General features: G+C 48.8%; 1 protein-coding gene across 10 annotated transcripts in view; it reads right to left on the bottom strand.

Annotated features, from left to right (window-relative positions):
• Positions 1–23,716, bottom strand: part of TMEM121 (transmembrane protein 121) — a 123,829-nt gene that overhangs the window by 22,526 nt on the left and 77,587 nt on the right. For 2 of the 10 annotated variants that reach the window (XR_013230007.1, XM_077332277.1), the window contains exon 1: positions 20,879–21,154. The exons of the other annotated variants lie outside the window; for them this stretch is intronic. The gene's annotated coding sequence lies outside the window, so the exon portion shown is untranslated. Of the gene's footprint in view, positions 1–20,878; positions 21,155–23,716 lie in introns of those variants that run through there. 10 annotated transcript variants of the gene reach the window in all.

Raw genomic sequence — 23,716 nt, 5'->3', positions numbered from 1 at the left:
CAGGAAAGGGTCCCCTTGGCCGGTTCTTTCTGATCCCACCTCCTAAAGAACACTGAAGAGTGGTTTTCAGTGGCTAACAATATTAATCGGGCTGTTGTGCGGGCCACAACAAAAAGGAGAAAATATCCTGACCCAGGTCAAGAACCCACCCCCAAGAAAGGGTCAAAACAGGGAAAGTATGCTCAAGCCTCTGTAGGGTAAAACGTGTTGTAAAATCAAATATAAATATTTATTAAAATTAGCATGAATGTATATTTGGATTTTAATGAGGCTGCATTTCAAGTATTTAAAAGGCTGCCATATAGAAGATGGAGCAGAGTTGTTTTCTCTTGTCCCGGAGGGATGGACCAGAACCAATGGGATGAAATTAATTCAAAAGAAATTCCACCTCAACTTCTGGAAGAAGTTCCTGACAGAGCGGTTTCTCAGTGGAACAGGCTTCCTCAGGAGGTGGTGAGTTCTCCATCTTTGGGAATTTTTAAACAGAGGCTGGAGAAGCTGATTCTGTGAAGGTTTAAGGGGGTAGCAGGTTACAGTGGATGAGCGATAGGATCGTGAGTGTCCTGTATAGTGCGGGGGGTTGGACTAGATGACCCAGGAGGCCCCAACTCTATGATTCTATGATTCTATTTCAAGCCTTGGGTTTTTAATTTTAACGGAGTGTGAACGTTGATGCCAGATGGTTCGCCATCTTGTTTTTAGTGTTGATGTTATATTGTTATTTTGTTAGGGTATTGCTGGGAATTTTATTGTGTTTTATTGACTCCTGTAAACTGCCACGAGACATTTGTGAGCGGCGGTACCCAAATATAATTATAAATAAATAAAATAAAAATCAATAATAAATATTAATATGTATTGTTACAATGTGTTTTACCCTACAGAGACTTGAACATAATTTCCCTATCTTGGCCATTTTGGGGGGCGGGCTTTCAAGTGGGTCACCCCACTACATTGACATTGGTCATTATGGGGTAATGGCTTATGCCTACTTTGGATCCAAGCATTAACGCAGCTATTCCTAGAGAGAGCAGACTTATTAATAGTCCACACACGCCTGGGTAATATCCAGCTTTAGACCCCTGAGATGTGATAGGCACAGGCCGGCCTTTGAAGAATGCCTGGAGCGCCTTTCGTTTTGCTCGAGATGAAGCGGCTGGAATCTCAACAAGGACCCACCACGAGGCTGACACAATGCCAGAGAGCCATTGCCATGCAGAGAGAGAGAGAGAGAGCCACCCAGATGGCTCCGTTTGCAAGCTGTCTGCCAATTTTGATCGGCGTCGCTGAATGTTTGACAAACTGCGTTTGAGCAGTTTGCATATGTTCTTGATTGTGCAAAAAAAGAGAAAAAAAGAGCTGACTGTGCATGCACATGGTCAGCCGGCTGTCCTCTGCCCGTCACCGCCGCCGTTTTCTACTGGCCATGTCCATCACCTCTGTCAAAAGTTAACATTTCACAATGCCGTCCTGCTAGAATCGACCAAGTACTTGGAGTGAACCAGGTTGTTTCAGCTTCTGAGTTGACACCTGGCTGGCTACTGTGCAGCTGCACGAGACTGGCTATTGTACCCTTGCAGCGCGATAGCAAGCATTTGGAAACGGATTGGCTCGCCCGCACAGGAAACTGAAGCTGCGAATGATTACTATAGCACAAAGACAATACCCAGCTGTGGGCGGATGCAGCCCTGGGGTAGGTCTGTCCCTGCCCAGAGTTTTTCTCCTCCAGCCAAAATAGTGAGAGTGGAAGGGGAGAGGTCCAATCTTAACATGCTGCATAAGGGACAGGTGGAGAGCTAGCGTGGTGCAGCGGGTAAGAGTGACAGCCTCTAATCCGGAGAACTGCGTTCGATTCCTTGCTTCTCCACATGCAGCCAGCTGGGTGACCTTGGGCCAGTCACAGTTTCCTCAGAGCCCTCTCAGCCTCACCTACCTCACAGGGTGTCTGCTGTGGGGAGAGGAAAGGAAGGCGACCATAAGCCACTTTGAGACTCCTTTGGGCAGTAAATAGCGGGGAGCAAAAACAGCTGTTTTCCTCCTTCTTATATAAACAAAGCTTTAACACAGGGGTAGTCAAACTGAGGCCCTCCAGATGTCCATGGACTACAATTCCCAGGAGCCCCTGCCAGCGAATGCTGGCAGAGGCTCCTGGGAATTGTAGTCCATGGACATCTGGAGGGCCGCAGTTTGACTACCCCTGCACACATGTGTGCTCCAGTCTGACCACTATGAAGCCTTGAAGGAGTTGGCAGCCTTTGAATATGCGGAGGGAATAAAACCCTTAAAACAATAGAATAGTTTTACTTGGAAGAATCGTAAAACTGTACAGGCCATGAAGTCCACCCCCCCCCCTGCTCAACGCAGGATCCATTATAATTCTGGCCGCTGTTTAAATACTACCAGAGAGGGGCAAGTTGTACGCACAAGGGTGCTAAATGGCAGGATCTTCTGCAGGTTTTTAAATATTCTGTTGAGAGTGCACCACTTCCATTGCTTAACCAGTGAGATCTCCTCCGGAAGGCCGGAAGGCCTCCAACTAGCGCAAACATCTTAAATCCCACAGGATATCCATGCCCCGTGTGGACAATGAGGCAGAGGTTCTAAAGAAACAATTAAAGATAAACAAAAGGGATGTCCCTTTTTTTTTGCCATCAAGTCACCCAGCTGGTTGTGGTGACCTCCCCCCTAGGGTTTTCAAGGCCAGAGAGGTTCAGAGATGGCTTGCCATGTCCTTCCTCTGTGCGTTGCTCCCTTTTATTTAATTCTTTGAGCGGTGGCTGTAAATAGGCCTCACATCGCTCGGCTTGCTTCTCGCTCCTTTGTGTATTCAGTAACTTTTACATTCTCGGCAAAACCTCATTTATTCTCTCCATTCAATCTCTGTCGCTCGGTGGCCTTCCCGCACTCAGCATAAAAGCCTCCCTGTCTATACTAATCAGGGAATTAAGAAGAGGTTCCAGAAACCCTTCACAGAGACAGGACAAGGAAGAAAAGCTTGACTCGCCGGGATTTGCTTTATACCCAGCACGGATCTGGGTAAGAAAGCAGCAGAAAGCCTAGAGAAATAATTGATAAGGATTTTTAAAGAAAATAATTGGTATCCTTAGCAAGGAGACTCTAGATCTCTATTTTTCTCCTGTGGCTGCAATGGGGAAAGCAGAGGAATGGAGGAATAGGGCTAGGCTTGGAACTTCCTTACTGGGGTCTGGTTACCTGAGACATTGGCCAGTTGGACAATTTTTCACCCAAGCAAAATGGGGACTCTCCAATGCATTTTGGGTGCCCACTTCCTTCTGCCCCAAAGCATCTGTGCCCCAAACCGACAAGCCAAGACTAACTTTCACCCCTCTCAAGGGATAGAAGGTGCTTCAGAAGACCCCAGTATAGGATTGTCAGGGCCCACTTGCAGGGGGTGGGTGGGTAACAGTTGCAAGATCCAGGCTAGGAAATTCCTAGAGATTTGGGGATGGAACCTAGGGAGGACAGGGACCTCAGTGGGGTACATTGCCCTAGAGTCCACCCTCTGAATATCCATTTTCTTCAGGGGAACTGATTGTTGTAGTCTAAAGCAGGGGTAGTCAACCTGTGGCCCTCCAGATGTTCATGGACTACAATTCCCATGAGCCCATGCCAGCAAACACTGGCAAGGGCTCATGGGAATTGTAGTCCATGAACAACTGGAGGACCACAGGTTGACTACCCCTGGTCTAAAGAGCTAGAATTCTGGGGGTTCCCCAGGCTGCACCTTGAGACTGGCATCCCTACCCTACCACAGGAGGGGTCTGCAGGAAGGGCTTATTTAGGAACAGCTACTCCATCATAAGAGGTCGCTTAGCTTGGGGCCTCCCAACATTCTGTGATTGGCTGTGTGGCAGTCATTTTGTGGTCACCTACATCCCACAGAAGGACATAGCTGTTGTCAAGCTCTCTGTTTGTTATCAAAATCCTAAAGAGCCATTTAATGTTATAAAACTAATAAATTCTGATTTTAAAAAATCCTAAAGAGCCACCAGGCCCAGCTAGGGATGCACCAAGTAAATCAACAATAACAATGCTTAAAAAAAACACCTCCTCTCAAAGCTTTTTTTTCTTCTTTGAGTCCAGCCAGAACGAACTCCAGATTTTATTTTATTTTCAAGAGATCTTTCTTCAGTGGCTAGGGCCAGAAGCATCTTTTGTAGACTTCTTTCGAAGGCTGGGCCCTCAGAATGAGAAGGTTTCCTCTTATCTAACAGAGGTATCAAGAGGCTGTGAAGCTCAAGGTATTAACTGAAGCTGAAGCTTTTGGCTTGTCTTACATAAGTTGTAAGTGTAGTCCTAGCCATTGAGGAAAGATCCTTTGAAAACAAAATGAAATCCGGAGATCACTCTAGCTGGACTTCAAAGAATAAGAACAACTTTGAGAAGTTTTTAGGGTTTAATTTACTTTATTACATTTTTAGACTGCCCTCCCAGCAGGCTAGCTCAGGGTGGTGTACACATATATAAAATACACAATTACAACTAATAAAATTAATTTAAATAAATAGTGACGGGTTAAAACTGTAACGATACTGTCATAAATAAATTCTCCCAGAAATTCAGGATTATTTGGGAGTGGATCAATACATAAATAGATGGACAGATGAGTGAACAGATGAGTGGGTGGGGCCGTAAATAGGTAGGTGTGAGTTTACCGAGTAGTCTTTTAACAAAGGTGTCACTTGATTTCCTTGCCTATTGCTGACCTGTGATGCTTCTTTGTATTCAGCTAGGGTTGCCACCAGCTCTGGGCTGGGAAAGATCTGGAGAGTCTGGGGGTGGAGCTGGGAGTGGGCGGGATTTGGGGCGGGGAGGGACCTCAGTGGGGTCTAGTGCTAAGGAGTCCATCCTCCAAAGCAGCCCTTTTCTCCAGGGGGGCTGATCTCTTTAGTCTGGAGATGAGCTCTAATTCCAGGGGACCCCTAGTTCATACCTGGAGGCTGGTATCTAGGGTTGCCAGCTGTGGGTTGGGAAAGACCTGGAGACCTTGGAGGTGGAGATGGGAGTAAGCGGGATTTGGGGTGAAGAGGGACCTCAGTGGAGTACTATGCTATGGAGTCCGCCCTCCAAAGCACTCATTTCCTCCTGGGAGACTGATTTCTGTAGCCTAGAGATGATGTATAATTCCAGGGGATCCCCAGGTTCCACCTTGGGATGGGCATCCCTACACTCAGCAAAGTTGGGAACCTCTAAGGTAAAGGCTTTTGAAGGCCGTGAACAATTAATTAAATGCAAAAAAGAAAAATCCTGGCCTAAACGAGCCTTTGGGGACTTTGGTTTATCAAGCATGGGAATTCTGATTAAGGAAATTAAAAAAAAAAAACAGGCCAGATGGATAGGGAATAAATCATGCCATTGCACCAAGGGACAGTATTTATCTCAGGCACTGCCGGATTTAATAGTGTGGAAATGTTAGGAAGTCCCTTGAGCTGAAGGAGACTTTCCCCAACAGGCTGGCTCTTCCTCCAATGAGAAAGCCATCTATGGGAGTGGCCAAACTGTGGCTTTCCAGATGTCCATGGACTACAATTCCCATGAGTCTCTGCTAACATGGTGCTGGCAAAGGCTCTTGGGAATTGTAGTCCATGAACATCTGGAGAGCCACAGTTTGGCCAACCCTGCACATATAAGTCGGAGGAAACCTCCTTAAAATTGGCTCAAGACAGGCTTTTTTTGACAGCCCAGGAAGGGTTTCCCAAATGGGTGGTAGTTAATGTTTTTTATTTTTTTAATTTGTTAAACATTTATCGGGTGATATGACCATATATAGTCATGTTAACCCCCCCAAAAAATGACCATTGATGGTCCTGGAGGGGATGGGAAGGGGGGGGGCCAGGTGGGTGTGTACATAGCTCTGCTTCCCAACCATATTCTGCCCCATTGGGCCATTTCTGGGGTTTCTCAATGCCTGAAGAATGTTTCAGGGGTTTCTCAACGATAAAAAAGTTCAGAAAGGGCTGCTTTAAGAGCTTCAAGGCTACACGGTCCAGAGGCTGGAAAGAATTTTACCAAGGACTTTTCTTCTTCATTTGCTGCTCAAGCAAAATGAGAGAGCCGTTTACTGTTAGGCAGAGACGCGAGTCCTTTGCAAGATTAATGTCATTATATATATGGGTTCTTGGATTTTATTGACAGTACGCACTTGTTAATATATTGCTCTTCTGTGCGTTGTTTAATATTTGCTCTTCCCCATTCCATGAAACAACATTACAGCCATTTACTATGGTTATCTCAATTTGTTATATATGGCTGCGGTTCCCTTTAATTTGCTTTCTTTCCACCTGGAGGCTTGCAACCCTAGAGGAGGGAGCCTACTGGAGATCTTAGGAGCCATGTGGGCAAAAGCCACATGGGGTGGTGGTTACACCGAGGAGGGGGAATCAGAAGCCGAAAAGCCAGCGGGATACAGCCTGATATCTGTCAGCATGTGGCCTAAGGAGATATTCACAATTCCCCAGCTAGCTTGGCTTGGGCATGCTATGTGGGCAGGTTATGCATCATTTACAATCAACAATGTTCAAAGCTCAGGCACTGTTTCCGTGCCTGCACAGTCAGCGGCATCTGCCAGTCGGCGGTGCGCGTCACGTTGGCAGGCGCTCAGAACTTAATGGATTGGGCCACAGATCCCAGGTGGCCCTGCGAGCGTGCATCAGGTATTGCAGCCCAATACTCAAAGGGGCACTCAATTAAGCCAAGCGCTTTTGACTCTGGGAATCAGCCAAAGAAAATGGTCAGTGCCAGAATGCCACTCCGTGGCCCGCTGCCTCCCCAGCCAGATTAAGGCAACCAAGCAGAGCGATGCATGGAAGAGTTTGTGTTTATATTTCTGTTGGGCAGGCAAGGAAGGAGGGCAGGGATAGGCAAACATGATGGAAAAGAACAATTTGGAGTGTGTGACTGGAAGGGATGATGAAGGGGCTGGAATACCTTTCCTATATGGAACAGTGGGAGAGTTTAGGACTTTTCAGGATAGAAAAGGGGAGACAGTCCTGGACTGGATAGTGCAGGCTAGCCCCATTTTGTCAGATCTCGGAAGGTAAGCAGATTGGCCCTGGCCAGTACTTGCATGGGAGACCACCGAGGAAGTCTAGAGTCATGACAGGTAATGGCAAACCACCTCTGAACATCTCTCTCTTTGAAAATCCCAGGAGTGGCCAAACTGTGGCTTTCCAGATGGCCATGGACTGAGCCCCTGCCAGCATACAGCTGGCATGGGGCTCATGGGAATTGTAGTCCATGGGAATCACGAGTCCAGGGACTCATTGGGGTTGTAGTCCATGAATGTCTAGAGAACCACAATTTGGCCACCCCTGCCTATGGGGGTCTCCATATGTCAGCTGCAACTTGACAACAAAGAAAAGGAAAGGGGGAGAGGGGATAGAGATTTATTGAATGGCAAATGGGATGGGGGAAAAAAGAGGGAACTTTTTACTCCATTTCCCTAATGCTTGAACTCACAGACACCTAAATAAGGTTGCTGGCAAAGAGGTTCAGGACAGACCAAAAGGAAACACTTCTGGAATTCACAACCGGCGCGTATAGATAGCTTTAAGAGAGAGTTAGACAGCTTCATGGTAGAAAGGATCATCAGTTGCTCTGAGCCACGGTGACTGAAAAGGAGCCTCCATATACAGTTGCAGCAAACCTTTGAAAACCAGTGCTGGGAACCAGTGGGATGTTCTTGGCCTCTGTACCCTGTTTGCTGGCCTTCCAGGACAACTGCTTAGCTGCTGCGTAAAACAGGATGCTAAACTAGAGGGACCAGGATTCTAATCCAACAAGATCTACTTAATGGCTTACGAACATTCTGAACGGGCAAGGCTGCTCCTCTTCATTGGCACTCCAGCTGTGCCTCAAACATAGCATTTGGATGAGAGACTACAAAGGAGCATGCATTCACCCATCCCAGATAGCTGTGTTTGCAGCCGCAAAATTAAACAGGAGGACACCGGCGCTTGCCTGAGCCATCCTGATTCAGAGCTCGTTTCATCGAATGTGTGAAGCATGCATCTGTTAGGCAGATGTGTTTACCTCCCCCACCCACCCCCAGATTTCTGCTGTTTGCCTCTTTTCGGATAAACACACCTGCCTAATGGATGTATACATCCTAAGTCAGACAAAGTCCTCCAGATTCCAGTTTGGTTTTGCAGCTCAGTAGTGGGGAGGGGGGGACCACCCGAAAGAAGCAGAACACTTTTTCCCAGTGGGATTCACCAAACCGTGTGTGTGTGTGGTTACCCCACCAATGAAATTGTCTCATTTTCCACTGACTCAGTCATCCCTAGGCCATGTCTCTGTACTGGTTTTGATACGGTTTCAATGTGATGCATGTGGACAGGGAGAAACAACCCAGAAAACCAGCCCTGAAGGAAAGGGAGTGAAAGGAAGGAACAGGAGCAGAAAAGGGGCAAGGTGCAGACGCCGCAGCACACAGGGACAAAGAGGGTAGAATGGGAGGAACAAACCTCTTTCGTAACTGCACAAGAGAAGAAGGCCCACAACTGTGGGGAAAGACAGTGGGGCACAAAAGCATCAGCCTGGTGGATGCCAGGAGCACAGATAGCTTTGAACAGGGGTCAGACAGATCCATGGGGAAAAGGCCCATCAGTGGTCCGGAGCTGGATGGCCCAATCTCATTAGAAGCTGATGGCATTTGGATGAGTGACTGCCAAAGAATATCTGTGGGACCGCCTCTCCCACTATGTCCCCCCCAAGAACATTAAGATCTAGTGAGCAATATCTGCTCAGGATCCCTGACCCGAAAGAAATTAAATTGGCCTCAACCAGGGCCAGGGCCTTCTCTGGCCTGGCCCCGGCCTGGTGGAATGCTACGCCTAGTGAGATGAGAGCCCCGTGGGACCTGGAATGGTTCTGCAGGGCCTGCAAGACCAAGCTGTTCTGCCCGGCTTACGGTTGAGACCCTCCCAATCAAAATCCACCTAATTAAATTCCTCCGGTGAGTTACACTGTGTGCCCGCCCTTCCTCTCTCCCTTGAGATGGCTTCGGGCAACTTAGTTCTTAGTTCTCAGTTATGAGAATGTAAAAACCTAACTTCATTTAAATTTCTATTTTTGTATATGTAAATTGTATTTTAATCGTTGTTAATCCACCCGGAGCCTTCGGGGAAGGGCAGAATATAAGAATAAAGAAATGAATAGGGTTGCTGTGCAGAGGATGGCAATGGCAAGCCACCCTACTTAATCCTTTGCCTTGAAAACCCTACAGGGCCGCCGTAAATCAACTGCAACACGCCATGGATACACATGCCAGGCCCCTGATGAAGAGAGCCCTGTCAATCAAAAGCGTACGCTGAAAAATATATACCCCCAAAGAACTTCAGATCTAGAGAGCAAAACCTGCTCAAGGTCCCTGGCTCCAGAGATACCAAATTGGTCTCAAACAGGAGAAAGGTCTTTTCAGCCCTGGCTCCACCTTGGTGGAACGCTCTCCCTGGCAGGACTCTGCAGGACCTTGGACAGTCAGAGCTGTTCCACCAGGCCTACGCCTGAGGCCTAAAAAGAGTGCGGAAATCCTGTCCGCTCATTCAAAACAACAGCCAAATTATCTGAGTCTGAATATTCAGTCTAGATCAGTGGTTCTCAACCTTCTCAACCTTCCTAATGCTGTGAGACTTTAATACAGTTCCTCATATTGTGGTGACCCCCAACCATAAAATTATGCAAGGGTTCTTTCACAGAAATTAAACCGAAACTGACCAATGGCGTGAAGATCCATTGTTCATGATTATATATAAATTGTTTTTCCCCCCGGGGTTTCTCAGTTCAGTTCCGCCTCTTGTCCCATCATGCCGATCTCGCTCTTTTCCACTGCTGTAGACTGACAAATGCTCTATCTTGGTCTACCCTGCAAGGCTGTTGCGTGGATGGGGCCCCCTCCGGCCAAGCTGCTTGCCCTGGTGCAACCCCTGTGAAAGGCTCGTTTGACCCACCAAGGGGGGGCCTGACCCCAAGGTTGAAAGCCACTGTCCTAGAGCAAAACTTCTGCTACAAAAACAGAAGCAGTTAGAATTATTTTTAGGGATCCATTATGTTTTTAATATAAAGTATTCTATTATATTGTGCTACTGTTTTTTAAAATGTTGTCACCCACCCTGAACCAAAGGAGAAAGGTGGGCTATAAATATTATTATTATTATTATTATTATTATTATTATTATTATTATTATCATTATTATTATTATTATTATTATTCCTTTCTAAAATTCCACTAGACTCCTGTTCCATTTTGCTGCTACAGATGAGCACCGCTGCTCTTCTAGAACACACGCATGGCAACCCATTTCTGCAATGTATCCTCAGAAAAGTCTGAAGTCCTCCACCAGCCTAAGAAGCTTTCCTCCAACTTTCCTTGGTGGTAGAATGGGTGCCTGTTTTTTAACCAACAGCCGCAACATCTGGCAGCAGGAATAAAAGTAGAAGAACAGTTCATTTTTATACCCTGCTTTTCAATACCCAAAGGAGTCTCAAAGTGGCTTCCTTCTTCTCCCTACACCAGACCCCTTGTGAGGTAGGCGGGTCTGAGAGATCTCTAAGAGAACTGCTCGGTGAGAACAGCCCTAATAGAACTGTGACTGGCCCAAGTTCACCCAGCTGGCTGCATGTGGAGGGGGAGTGGGGAATCAAACCCAGCTCTCCAGATTAGAGGCTGCCGCTCTTAACCGCCACACCAAGCTGGCTCCTCTAACAGCTGGAACAACCACAGCAGGAAGACCTTGAAGGCTGAGGAAAGGACGCTGAAGCATCAGCCTGACAGCTGTTTGTATGAGCATCACACATTGCTAATTTGCCAATTTTTGGATGTTTTCGGTATGCCTCTTTGAGAGTGATGCATCGTGGATAGGAAGTCTTAAAATCATTTGAATAAATATAAATAAAAGGCATGGGGGAAAAAAAGGAGCTGAGGCTGTGAACAGAAATGCAGATGGAGCATGGGAAAGAAGACCCACTGAGCAGGACCAGGGACAAGTGTTTGTGTGGCGGGTTTTATAGAGCAGGGCCCAAGTTATCCTCAGTCTTGTGTGCAAATCCAGTGGGGTGTAGCGGTTAAGAGCAGCAGATGATTATCTGCGAAACCCAATTTCAGATCCCCGTTTGCTGCAGAAAATTGCTGGGCGGCTTTGGGACAGTCTCTCAGCCTAACCTACCTCCCAGGGTTGTTGTGAGGATTAACTGGAGGAGAGTGACGTCAGCCACTGTAGATCCCCGTTGGAGAGAAAGATGGAGCATAAAGACATGAAATCAAATCAACGAATAAAGCTAGCTGGGATCTAGAATGGGTTGGGACTGAAGGTCACCTGGCCTGTTTAGCTGGAGCTAAGTTTTGACAGCCATGGCTCAGGATTCATTTGCAGCGTCTAGCGTGGATGTCTCTGGTACCAAGTGTATTCTAATATTTCCTTATTGCTACTGTCAATTTAAAGGTTTTTCTCCAGGCCTGGTGGAATGCTCTTCCCAATGAGATCAGGCCCCCCTGGGACTTTAAACCGTTCCGGAGGAACTGCAAGATGGAACTGTTCTGCCAGGCTTACGGTTGAGGCCAGGAAATAAGACCAAAGAGATGTTGGCCTCCCTACCTGAAAATCCACCCACCCAAAGGAAAAAACCATCCATCTGCGTCTAACCCACAGAAAACGATTTTAATGGAAGGGGGAGCGGCTTTTTACAACCCGTCTTATAACCTAAATTCAGTTTAATGTTCTGTATGATTGCTTTTATGTAAATTTTGTATTTATTGTTTTAAAACCTGTTACCTGCCCTGAGCCATCCAAGAAAGGGCAGGTTATAAAAAGAAAATTATTATTACATTATAATAGTCTTAAAATGTGAGCCCCCTGATCTCCCAGATATTACCATCTCCATGAAAGCTTTCTTTCATTCCCTTTCACTGAGGGGCTGTTCACACTTCTTCGGGGACTGAATGCAGACTTTGGGACTGCCACAATGAAACAGAGTCACCATCGCCGGAAACGGTGCAGAAAAACCTGCAAGACTTTGTGATTTCCCCCCTGTCTATGAGTAAATTACCTTTTTTGGAGAAGGATGGAGCCTTAGTAAGGCTTTTATGATCTTATCTATGAGCAGTGCCCACGTCATTAATTGGGATACCCCCTGCTAAGCTGGGGTAAATCCTTGTTTGTACCTACTGGTCAACAGGCAATGCTACACAGGCTGAAGGAGCTCTGTGGGTCGTGCACCATACCAATTTGTGCTCATCAGAAAGTCAAGAGACCGGGCCATAAACCAAGCAGGCCCATATTTAGTAGATCTTTGTATTACATTTAAAGGGATCAGGCCTACAGGATACTCACAGGGATTACACCTGTACTTCCGGTTCTAGTGTTGTTGACTATATGATAGTCTCACCTGCCCCAAGATGATGATGATATTATTATTATTATTATTATTATTATTATTGTTATTGTTATTGTTATTCTTATTATTCTTATTATTCTTATTCTTATTTAATTTTTAGACCACCCTTCTCCAAATAGGTCTCAGGGCGGTTTACAACATAAACAGTTAAAACACAATAAAATCCCCATAAAAACCCCAATTTACGTCAACAACAAGTCGCATATAACATGTAAGCGGCGGTGGTCACAATTCTAATCGTATTTACCCGACTTCCGATTTATTGATGATTTCAGGGATAGGAGTTAGAATGGAAAAGGAACATCTACCAACCATGATGTCCCTAAAGCTAAGGAGAGGCCTGAATTTTCCACCATACCTCTGTATTGATAAGAAAACCCATTTCTTTTATAAAAGGATTAGATGGTCCTCTGCTTCCCAATCTCAGATCAACCAAGGGCTGTTTGTTCTTACTGGACAAATGTTAAACCTTACCTGAGGCAATAGCTATCTGGCATGATTAAGGTCTTTGGAGATTTGGGACAAACGCCACATGTTACCTCTGTGAGGAGTAATAATACCTCTTGGTTTGATAACCAGTGCTACTCTTAAAAAAAACAAAAAAAACTGTGCCAAACATGTCACCAACTAGTTCTAACTATTCTCCCCTGGCTGCTTCTGCTTTCTATGGGAAGAGGAAATAATTTCAAATCCTGATAACACAAAAGGAATGTGCCCCATTCAGTAAGGGTGTTGCACCAACCTTCCAGAGGCTGAACTAAGCAAACATTCTGCTTGGACTAGAAGAAGAAGAGTTGGTTCTTATATGCCACTTCTCTCTGCCCAAAGGCAAAGCTTACAATCACCTTCCCTTTCCTCTCCCCACAACAGACACCCTGTGAGGGAGGTAAGGCTGAGAGAGCCCTGATATTCCTGCTCGGTCAGAACAGCTTTATCAGTGCTGTGGCAAGCCCAAGGTCACCCAGCTGGCTGCATGTGGTGAAGCACAGATTCAAGCCCAGCTCACCAGATTAGAAGTTGGCACTCCTAACCACTACACCAAGCTGGATCTCTAGTTTGGCAGGTCAACAGAGAAGTACAGACTATAGATAGAAGAAGAAGAAGCACCCTCATGACAACTTTAACTCCCGCCTCCTCCTACAATCGTATTGGCCAAGAGTTTGAAGGGAAAGCCCTCATTTCTGATTGGCTGGGAGCCCGATCTGATTGATGGCATTCATCCCAATCTGCTGATACAGACAAAAATGAAAGCTCTCCCCACCCCAACAGGCAGCAAGCTCTCTAGCTTTGTAGACTGCCGGAGAACAGAGGCAGGGGGAGGAGACTTGCCACAAAATACGCCAAACCAAACAAGACATGAGAGATTGGTGATGGCAGAGGGAATCAGCTCTCTCTGCGAGAGACAACGGAGACAGGATCCGAAATCTCTTTTGACAATTTTTATTTCAACACAAAGAATATCCATGCCATTGCCGGATACAAATCTCCCTCCGGATGCTACTAATTCTGGCAGGGAAAGAGACAGGACACCTGTTCGTACATGAAGACGGGAAACCTTCTGTTCACAAGTTAAAAGGAGCCCCCTTTTAAGTGAAAAATTAAGCGTGCAAAAAGCCCAGCGAGTCAATGTGGTGTGGTCATTAAGAGCTGCAGATTCTAATCTGGGGAACCATGTTTGATTCCCCACTCTCCCTCCGCCCTGCTGGGTGACCTTGGGCTAGTCACAGAACTTTCAACCCCCCCCCCCCACACACACACACATACACACCTCACAAGGTATCAGTTATGGGGAGAGGAAGGGAAGGTAACTGGAAGCTGTTTTGACACTCCTTCGGGTAGAGAAAAGCGGCATATAAGGACCAACTCTTCTTCAATAATCTCAGGGCTCTCTCTGCCTCACCTCCCTCACAGGATGTCTGTTGTGGGGAGAGGAAAGGGAAGGCGACTGTAAGCCACTTTGAGACTCCTTCGGGTAGAGAAAAGCGGCATATAAGAACCAACTCTTCTTCTTCAGTAATCTCAGGGCTCTCTCAGCCTCACCTTCCTCACAGGGTGTTAGTTGTGGGGAGAAGAAGGGAAGGTAATTGGAAGCTGTTTTGAGACTCCTTCGAGTAGAGAAAAGCGGCATATAAGGACCAATTCTTCTGCAGTAATCTCAGGGCTCTCTCAGCCTCACCTTCCTCACAGGGTGTCAGTTGTGGGCAGAAGAAGGGAAGGTAATTGGAAGCTGTTTTGAGACTCCTTCAGGTAGAGAAAAGCGGCATATAAGGACCAACTCTTCTTCTTCAATAATCTCAGGGCTCTCTCTGCCTCACCTCCCTCACAGGGTGTCTGTTGTGGGGAGAGGAAAGGGAAGGCAATTGTGAGCCGCTCTGAGACTCCTTCGGGTAGAGAAAAGCGGCACATAAGAACCAACTGTTCTTCTTCTTCAGTAATCTCAGGGCTCTCTCAGCCTCACCTCCCTCACGGGGTGTCTGTTGTGGGGAGAGGAAGGCAAGGGAATTGGAAGCTGTTTTGAGACTCCTTAGGACAGCGAAAAACAGGGCATAAAAACCAACTCTTCTTCTAGATTTCACAGTCCAGTACTTGGATGGGAGACCATTAAGGAAGACCAGGGCTGCTACACAGAGGCAGGCAATGGCCAGCCACTTCTGAACATCTCTTGCCATGAAAGACCTACGGGGTCACCATAAGGCAGCTGTGACTTCCAAGTGTGCAGGTAAGGGGGAACTGGCCCCATTTCTTCTTCTGGGCCTTGCTTTGCTGCTCTAGGCATTTTTCACCCACTCTGACAAATCTGAGACTAACTGGCTTCCTTCATGACTGCAGGAAGCTAAGGCATGGGAGAGTTCAGGATTTAGCTGTCCTCAGTAGAACTAGGCACACACACTCCCCATCCATACTTGTGCATCTCAGGAAAGGTGGAAAAACTCAGTTACACATCAGTTCACCTCTCTCGGTGCTGACTGTGAAAGCAAGAATTTAATTGTTTTTGAAACGTTGACACTTCCCCCTAATATCTGCATTGACTAATAGGGAGGATCCCCCAACTAAGAAGTGTAAAACCTTAGATTTTTACCCTGATGGGGAGGATAATACCACCAATGTATTGGTGTATTTTATGTATTATTATTTATCAGGCGGCAAGAGTGTAATGTAGCTAGGAGATCCTAGGACTGACTGGCAGCCAGGCAAGAGACATTTGGAGGTCGTTTGCCGTTGTCTTCTCCTGTATCACGACCCTGGTGTTCTTTGGAGGTCACCCATCCTAGGGCTAGCCAACCCTTGGCCAACCCTACTTAGCTTCTGAGATCTGACAGGATCAGGTTTGCCCCAGCTATCCAGCCCCGAGATACCTCCAACATACAAATCATTAACAGGCAGAAAGTTCCGCATGGCCTGTCAAAGTTCCACAGGGCCTGCAAAACAGCACTTTTCCGCCTGGCCCATGACTGAAGCCAGGGCTGTCTGGTCATGATGCAGGCCTCCCTCCTTCAACTCAGCCCCCCCCCCTTCTTTTAGATCCCCCCGTCTGATTATTCCAGCAGAGGTAGGCTGACCATATTCCCTTGATGCAAAAAGGGGACTGTGGGATGACAGACACGGGGCAGGGGTTAAATATTCAGTACTCATGAAAGTAAGACGATAAGAAAGCATTATAAACCTATGGAGCCTGCCATTATTCTTCAGTGACAGAAGCCATAAAAAATTAGGGAGAGGTAGTAGAGGGGAACTGTTTTGCTCCACGATCGTACCATGAATATTTCCCCGATGCAGTAACCTTATGCAGCAAATTTCAGCACCTTCTCATAAAACTTCTCACACTCCATGATATAATTTTGTCTGAAAACTAACACAGCCCTCATTGTCTCAACACTTAACCAAGATGGCAAAACAAAAAAAACCAACTGTACAAGAAGTGCATGCCTTTTACTAAAAAGGGGACAAATTGCTGTTTTTATTAAAATGATGAGGGGACAGTTGAGAAATGTGAAAAGGGGGTACTGTCCCCTTCAAAAGGGTACGCATGGTCAGCCTTTCTCAACTTTTTCACCGGTGAGAAACCCCTGAAACATTCTTCAGCTTTTGAGAAACCCCAGAATTGGCACGATCATGCAGAATATGGTGGGGAAGCAGAGCTGTGGACACGCCCACAAGAGGCCCCGCCCCTTCCCACCCCCTCCAGCCCCATCATTGGCCACTTTGAGGGGGAGGGCAGAGCGACATGATGATGTACGGTCATATCTCCAGATCAATGTTTAACAAATAAAAATATGTATTAAAAATTAACTCCCAACCATTCAGAAAACTCTTCCAGGGCCATCAAATCCCCAGAGTTTCATGAAACCGTGGCTGAGAAAGCCCGGCCTAGGCAGAGGGTATCTAGTGGGTGGGTGGGGAAAGTATTGGTTTTATCTGTATTTATTATTTATTGTCAATGGCTCCAAGCTCGCTACTCAAGGAGGAGCGGTATATACATTAAATTGATCGGAAAACAAAATACGTTTCTGATCTATTTTTATAATTGGGGCGGGGATGTGTGTCAGGGCTCAGTAATAGATCATATACTTGGCATGCAGAAGGTCCTGGGTTCAATCCCCAGCATCTCTAGCCGAGAAGGACCAGGCAGTAGGCAATGTGAAAGAACTCTGCTCAAGACCCTGGACAGTTGCTTCCAGTTTGAGCAGATAATACAGGCCTTAATAGACCTGGACTATCAAGCAGCTTCATGTAATCAGAACTCTAATTTATGTGATAAATGTAATAAAGCAGGGGTAGTCAACCTGTGGTCCTCCAGAGGTCCATGGACTACAATTCCCATGAGCCCCTGCCACAAACGCTGGCAGGGGCTCATGGGAATTGTAGTCCATTGACCTCTGGAGGACCACAGGTTGACTATCCCTGTAATAAAGGAAAAAGCAAAGGAACAAAATTCTCTGTTTACATCCTCGATATGGAGAGCATTGGAGCCAAAGTCTGATATTCCACGTGGTGACCGCTTCTGCTCTGCAACATGGGTGGGAAACCATTCAGCGCCCTCTTTGATCGCCCCAGTTCAAACTGAATGTGCTGTTTCCTGGGAGCCGGCAACAGATCTGATAGAAATCTCCTGGATTCTGACCCTTTCATTATTTCTTACCTGGGGGGGGGGGAGAGTTGACCTATTTGGTGCAAATCTCAAATGTAATTAAAAATGCTCGGGGATTAGCAGAACAAAACGTGGTTCATATCGAAAAGGAACATTCCTCGACAGGGTATGGATTTTTCCTAGAGGTGGACAGTGACATGGACAAGAAGAAACCCCCTTTGGCCAGATTCTGAGTTTGGGACAGGCCTGTATTCTTTCCCTCCCTCTCTGCCCAAACAGATAAATCAGGCCCTGATCAAACTAGGCACATACGCTGCTAAATATAAGGTGTCCTATTAGGAAAGCAACAATTAGGCTGAGATACTTGATGGGGAGTAGAGGGAAGATTTGCCTTTGGCTCCCCGCCCCTCAATGCTAAAAGCAGCCTGAGGTATCCAAAGACATTCTCCCTCCCTGCCCCATGCATTCCCCCTTGCTGGATTGGCATGCAACAGTTTTAAGGAAGTCTCCTTCTGCTCATTCTGTGATTGGGCCTGATTTTCCTGTCTTTACTAATAAAACAGGCTCCCCCACCCCAGTGAAGATGCCCATTTTGCTTCTAAACCACAGGCAGCTGGCCAGTCACTGCATTAGCACCTTGACCTAACCTACCTGGCAAAAAAAAAAACCCTCTCCAGGTTAAACAGCCCCTCCACCCCCCAAAGAGGTGCAGAGATTGCATGTCAAGAATTTCACATACAAGATTTAAACAGAGGGTGGATTGTTTCAACATTTGCAGGAAACATGCCCCAAAGGCCCCCCCTCCCCACATGAAAACTGGGCCAGCCTCTTCTCCCTTAAAGCGTCAACCTACTCCAAACAAAAGGCACCTCACTCAAACTGAATCAGCCCCCTGGGGCTGGACATACCATTTCAAGCATCTAGCCTGGCAGGGGGAAGGGGAAGAACATAGAGTTCAGTTCACCCCTGCACTCACAGCCCAGGCAAACACTGCACCTATAAGCTGGGCTCCCAAATGACGGATGATCAGCAAACATTAGAAGGGGTCAACGGTGTATACAGCAGACTCCAGTACTAGAAGCAGGTTGAGGTTTCCTTTAAAAAAAAAAAAAAGAGGTCTGTGCTCTCCTTTATTAGGCCAAAAGCACCTGACAGCTTCTCAAGCAGGTCTCTGGCAGAAAGGGCAGTCTAGAAGGAAGCAGTGCTCATGTGGTCCACGAACACAATGTGTCAAACACATACTATTATGCTCCTCCTCAGCTCTTTCTTTCAAGGAGCACTGCTGGGGAGACAGCCTGCCAGGGTGCCGGTCCTTTCTCCGGAAGCCCTGTACCTCCCCCCCCCCAACGCTTTCCCTGAGGTATCTCCGGTGGAGAGCGCCTGGCCAAAGAGTCCCTTTGACCCACTGCCTGGAGATGCTTCTCCACCACCAGGCCACCAGGGAAGCACCAGCCTTTCCCCCGGTCTCTCTCTGCACAAACGCGATTCCGCAGGTTCTCAGCATCGTCAAAGGCTACCAACATCCAGGAGAGACAACGTTTTCCAGCCAGCCCACCCCAAGAACTGCAGCAAATCTGTCTCCAGCTGCAGCCCACCGTGGCCAAGAATGGAGACGTGGAAGGGGGGGGGTAGAGAGAAAGAGAGAGAGAGAGAGAGAGAGAGAGAGAGAGAGAGAGAGAGAGAGAGAGAGAGAGAGAGAGAGAGAGAGAGAGAGAATAAGCTTCCTTTTGCTTCACAGCAGGACTCCTTGCCATTTTTAGCCAATCCTATTTGGGATTGGGCTGGACCTTCTGTCCATCGGGCCATTCTGCCACAGTACCTCTCCTGGGGGAGTAGAATAAGAGCAAGAGTCCAATAGCACCTCAAAGGCCAACCAAATAGGTGGCTCATGGGAGGAGCTTTCTCATGAGTCACGGAAGCTTATCCCCTGCCACCGATTTTGTGAGTGAGTCACGGAAGCTCCTGCCATGCCACAGATTTTGCTGGTGTTTAAAATGCTGCTGGACTCATGCTCTTTTCCGCCACTACGGAGGGAGTAGTATGGCTACTACCCATCTCTCTCTCTGTCTCCCTCTCTCTCTGTCTCTCTCTCTCTGTGTCTCTCTGGAGCCTGAAGACATGGTGTGCTAAGGACGACTCAGGGATGTCCCACAGAAATAAGGGTGATGGGAGAGGACCCTCACTGATATTTGAGTTCAGTCCTGTGGGAGAGGCTCTCCCATCCAACCCCAATACTTATTCAAAGCCCAAAGCAGCAGAGCCTTCAGAAAGCTGATGAAACATTTCTCTCTCTCTCTCCAAAAAATAGTGGGAAGTCTGAATAGATCAGGCTAAAGCATCACACCACTGGTTCAAGAGAATGGTGTGTGTGTGTGGGGGGGTGCTTTTTACTTGGTTGTTGGAAACAGCTGGGTGAAGGTTTCCCCTTTCCTCTGTCCCTGCCCCAGGCCAGGTATGGCCACCTGTTTATATTGCCCTCGTGGCGATTTGGACTCTCCTGTTCTTGGAACTGTTGAGTGTCAGTGAGGCAGACGCCTGGCTTGTCTTGGAGACCAGGGACTACCCTCCCTAATTGCTCTCACCTGAAAGGCAGAGGATGGGAAGGGAAGGGATGCTGGGAAGGGAGCCCTGCTACAGCTGGAGGAACTGCCTGGAAATCTTGACACAGACCCATTCCCCATTTTATCCTAAGACAGCAGGGGACGCCTCCACCCTTCTCCTCTGGTAGCCACAACATCTGGGAAGGTGGAGAAGGAAGGAAACAGGGGACTCTTCAATACCTCTCTCTCTCTCTCTCTCTCTCTCTCTCTCTCTCTCTCGCATCTTACTTGCTTTCCCCATTGCCTGCCCTCCTGGGATGAACTGCCCTGACAACTGGGCATAGCAACTCCCAGCCACCCACATCGCCGCATGTTTGTCCAAAGAATGAGCAAAGGGCTCGCCCGTTTCCCGGAAGCCTCCTCCTCCTCCCCCTCCTCCCCCCCAGATGTTGTGCCGACTCAGAAGAGAAGGGCGGTGGGGAGGGGAAGCACTCTGCACATGCTTCAAGAGACCTTTGGCCTCGTCACTTCCCGCCTGCCCCATCTCCGCCGCCGACCCTGGAAGCCCCGAAGGCTCCTTGAGCCTGGAGGCTGGTTCTCGTCCGTCCCCCCGCCCTCTGCCTCCGAGGAAGCGACCTCCCCGCAAGGCTCCGGGCTCGCTAGGCCGGACACTCCCTGAAGGCGTTGGGGAGGGGGGGAGAGGAAATACTCTCCCGGGAAGGATGCTCCAGATTGACAGCTCTCCCCCACCCACCCATCCACCCAACCCCTCCAAGCAGCCCGGAGGTGGCTGGAGAAGGACGCGCCATTGGGGGCCGGTCCGCCCGTCGCTTACCTGGGAGCTGTCCAGGTGCTGAAAATCTCCCCGCCGCCGCTCGCTCCGGCCCTGGGTGCTGCAAGCCGAGCGGGAGCGGCGGAGGAGAGGCGGCCGGAGCGAGGCGGCGCTGCTTGCCGGCCCCCGCCTGCCTGCCTGCCTGCCTGCCTCCCTCCCGCGCTCCTTCCTTCCGCGGCCGCCAGCGGGCTTCTCCCGCACCCCGCGGGGGCTCCTCGGCGATGCCCGACGCGGCCCCCGGTCGCCGCAGCTGCAGCTTCCCCGGCGCCTCCACGTTGCACGCAGGCGGAAAGGGGGGAGGGAGAGGGGGGGAGGCGGGCGGGGTGATGACGGGGGCGGCGGAGACGGGGGGGGGGGCGGCGGGCCGGTTGCAAAAGGATCTCCCCCTCACCCCCCGCCCCCGCCCCGCTCCCGCCGCCAGCCTACCCCCGCCTGCCTGCCTGCCTGCCTGCCTCTTTCCCAGCGCCAGAGCTTGGCTGATTGGCAGCGAGGCTTCCCAAACGGGGGACAGGCGAGAGAAGCCGGCCGGCTGCGCTGCGCTGCGCGGGGGCGAGGGATCCCCCAGGTGGGACGGGGTCTGGCAGCGCAACGCCGCGACGCGCAAGGCTGGGCTGGGGTGGGCTGGGCTGGGCTGGGCGGATGCGAAGGCTTCCTCCGCCTGGACCCTTCGGCGTCTCGAGGGGCGCGCATCTGCGCGGGAGGCTCCCGCGGCGCAGCTGGACCCGGGAGCCGCGCGCGTCGAGGAGCTCCGCAGCCCTGGCCAAAGCTACTCCCGCCTGCCCACCTTTCCGCTCCAGCCGCCCGGGAGGGGTCCCGATGCAAGGGGGAAGGAAGGCGGCTTTGCTCCCCATGCCACCCCACCCCACCCAACCCCTCCCACACACCGGGAGTGATCTTCCCCCCGTCTCCATGGCCTGGGGAACGCGGGATGGGTGGGTGGGTGGGTGGGTGGGGGTGACCAGGGAGATAGCCTATTCTCCAGTGCTCATATTCATAGTACCATCTGGACTGGCAAAGGCCTGACCCACTGGGGGACACCCATGGGGTGGAGGGGGTAGTCCCATGAGATCTGTTCAGTCTGGAATGGCCAGGACTCATTCAACCATTGGAAAAGATTTTGTTGCGGCCAGCCGGCTGCATTCCAGTGTTGTCTCTGATGTTTTTATTTTATTTTTGCTGGTGAAGCAATTAAAAAAAAAAAAGCAACTGCGAGCATTAGGCTTCCTGAATGGGGACAGTCAAAGTTCAACAGAGGTTCCTTAAACCCAGATGGCTACCCCCCCTCCAGATTAACCAGTAGCTACCAAATATGACTCCCCCTTCACACAGACTTCTGATTTTCTTGCTCACCTTGGGAGCTACTAGAGCAGGGGGGTGGCCAAACTATGGTTCTCCACATGCCCATGGACTACAATTCCCATGGGCTCGTGTTGGCAGGGGCCCATGGGAACTGTAGTCCATGGACATCTGGAGAGCCACAGTCTGGCCACCTTGTTAGAGCGCATGGCCCACCGTACAGATGTTAATTAGCCCAGCCTATCTCTAACTTTTCTAATTGGACCCACTTTTCGTGTTTCCTGAAGCGCTTCCCCAGATGAAGTTTTACATTGATCCTGTTTTGTCGGTCAACAATTGGGAGAGGTCCTCACCGGGGCAGAGTCTGCACTTACTTTGTTTATTCCATTGTCAACCCTGTGGAATTCAGATCGATTTGAACTCGGGTCTTCCTCCCCCCCCCTTGAAACAGGAAAGTGTTCTGCACGTGGTTAGGATAGTTCAGAAGGGGGGGGGGGAGCCAAGCTTCTTTCTTTCTGTTCTTGAAGGGGGAGAGAGAGAGAGGAGCCAATCAGGGAGCCTCTTTCTTTTCTTGGCGGGGGAGGGGGGGGAGAGGATCGAACAAGGCAGAGGAGGGAGAAAAAATCCAGGACCGAAAGAAATTGAGAGAAATTAGGGGCTTCTCCTTTAAGGCAAGCTTGTCACATGACCAGGTGTGGCCTATCAGGGGTTCTCTACCTTGCTTTCCCAATCTGGCTTTGAAAAATATTGTGGTTTAAAAGCACTCTAAGATATCGCACAATAAAGATAGGGTCACTCCAGATCAATCCTTCTTGCTGCAGAAGGAAAATTTAAATCGCCCCAAATCTAAACGGAAATTGCATTCTGTGTAGATGGCAGGGACTGAATCGACCTGGGATTGGAATAAAAGCTCTGTGCAGTTTAAACCCAGGACTGATTACACTGGAATATGTTTTAGACTGGTCTGCCTTTGCAGCATCTTCACCTTCTTGCTTTTTTCTCTTTCATGGAGCCTCATATAGAAATTCATAAGATATATATCCACTATTATTTGGCTGCATGGATGTACACGTCATGCAACTCCCAGTTAGATTTCTGTAACTCACACTGTACCTACCCTTGACCCTGACCCAGAAGTTACAACTGGTGCAAAATGCGGCTGTTAGGGTCCTCATGGGAACATCTTGGAGGACCCATATCCAGCCAGTGCTGAAACAGTTGCATGGGTTGCCAGTGGTGTTCTGGATCAAGTTCAAGGTCTTCGTATTGACCTTCAGGGTCATCTGCGGTCTGGGCCCAGCATATCTGAGGGACAACTATCTCCTTATGCCCCTACAGAGCACTCTGCTCTGCGGGAAAATAAGCTGGTGATCCCTGGCCCACGGTATGGTGTGCCTGGCCTTGACCAGGGCCAGGGTCTTTTCGATCCTGCCCCCCACCTGGTGGAATGAGCTCCCGGAAGAGCTGAGGGCCCTGATGGAGCTGATTCCGTTCCACAGAGCATGCAACACAGAGCTCTTCTTCCACCAGGCGTTTGGTTGTGGC

Source organism: Paroedura picta, chromosome 4 (assembly GCF_049243985.1).
Source record: "Paroedura picta isolate Pp20150507F chromosome 4, Ppicta_v3.0, whole genome shotgun sequence".
NCBI lineage: Eukaryota > Metazoa > Chordata > Lepidosauria > Squamata > Gekkonidae > Paroedura > Paroedura picta.
Note: the sequence above shows the minus strand (reverse complement) of the source record. Positions and strands in the feature narration are given on the sequence as shown.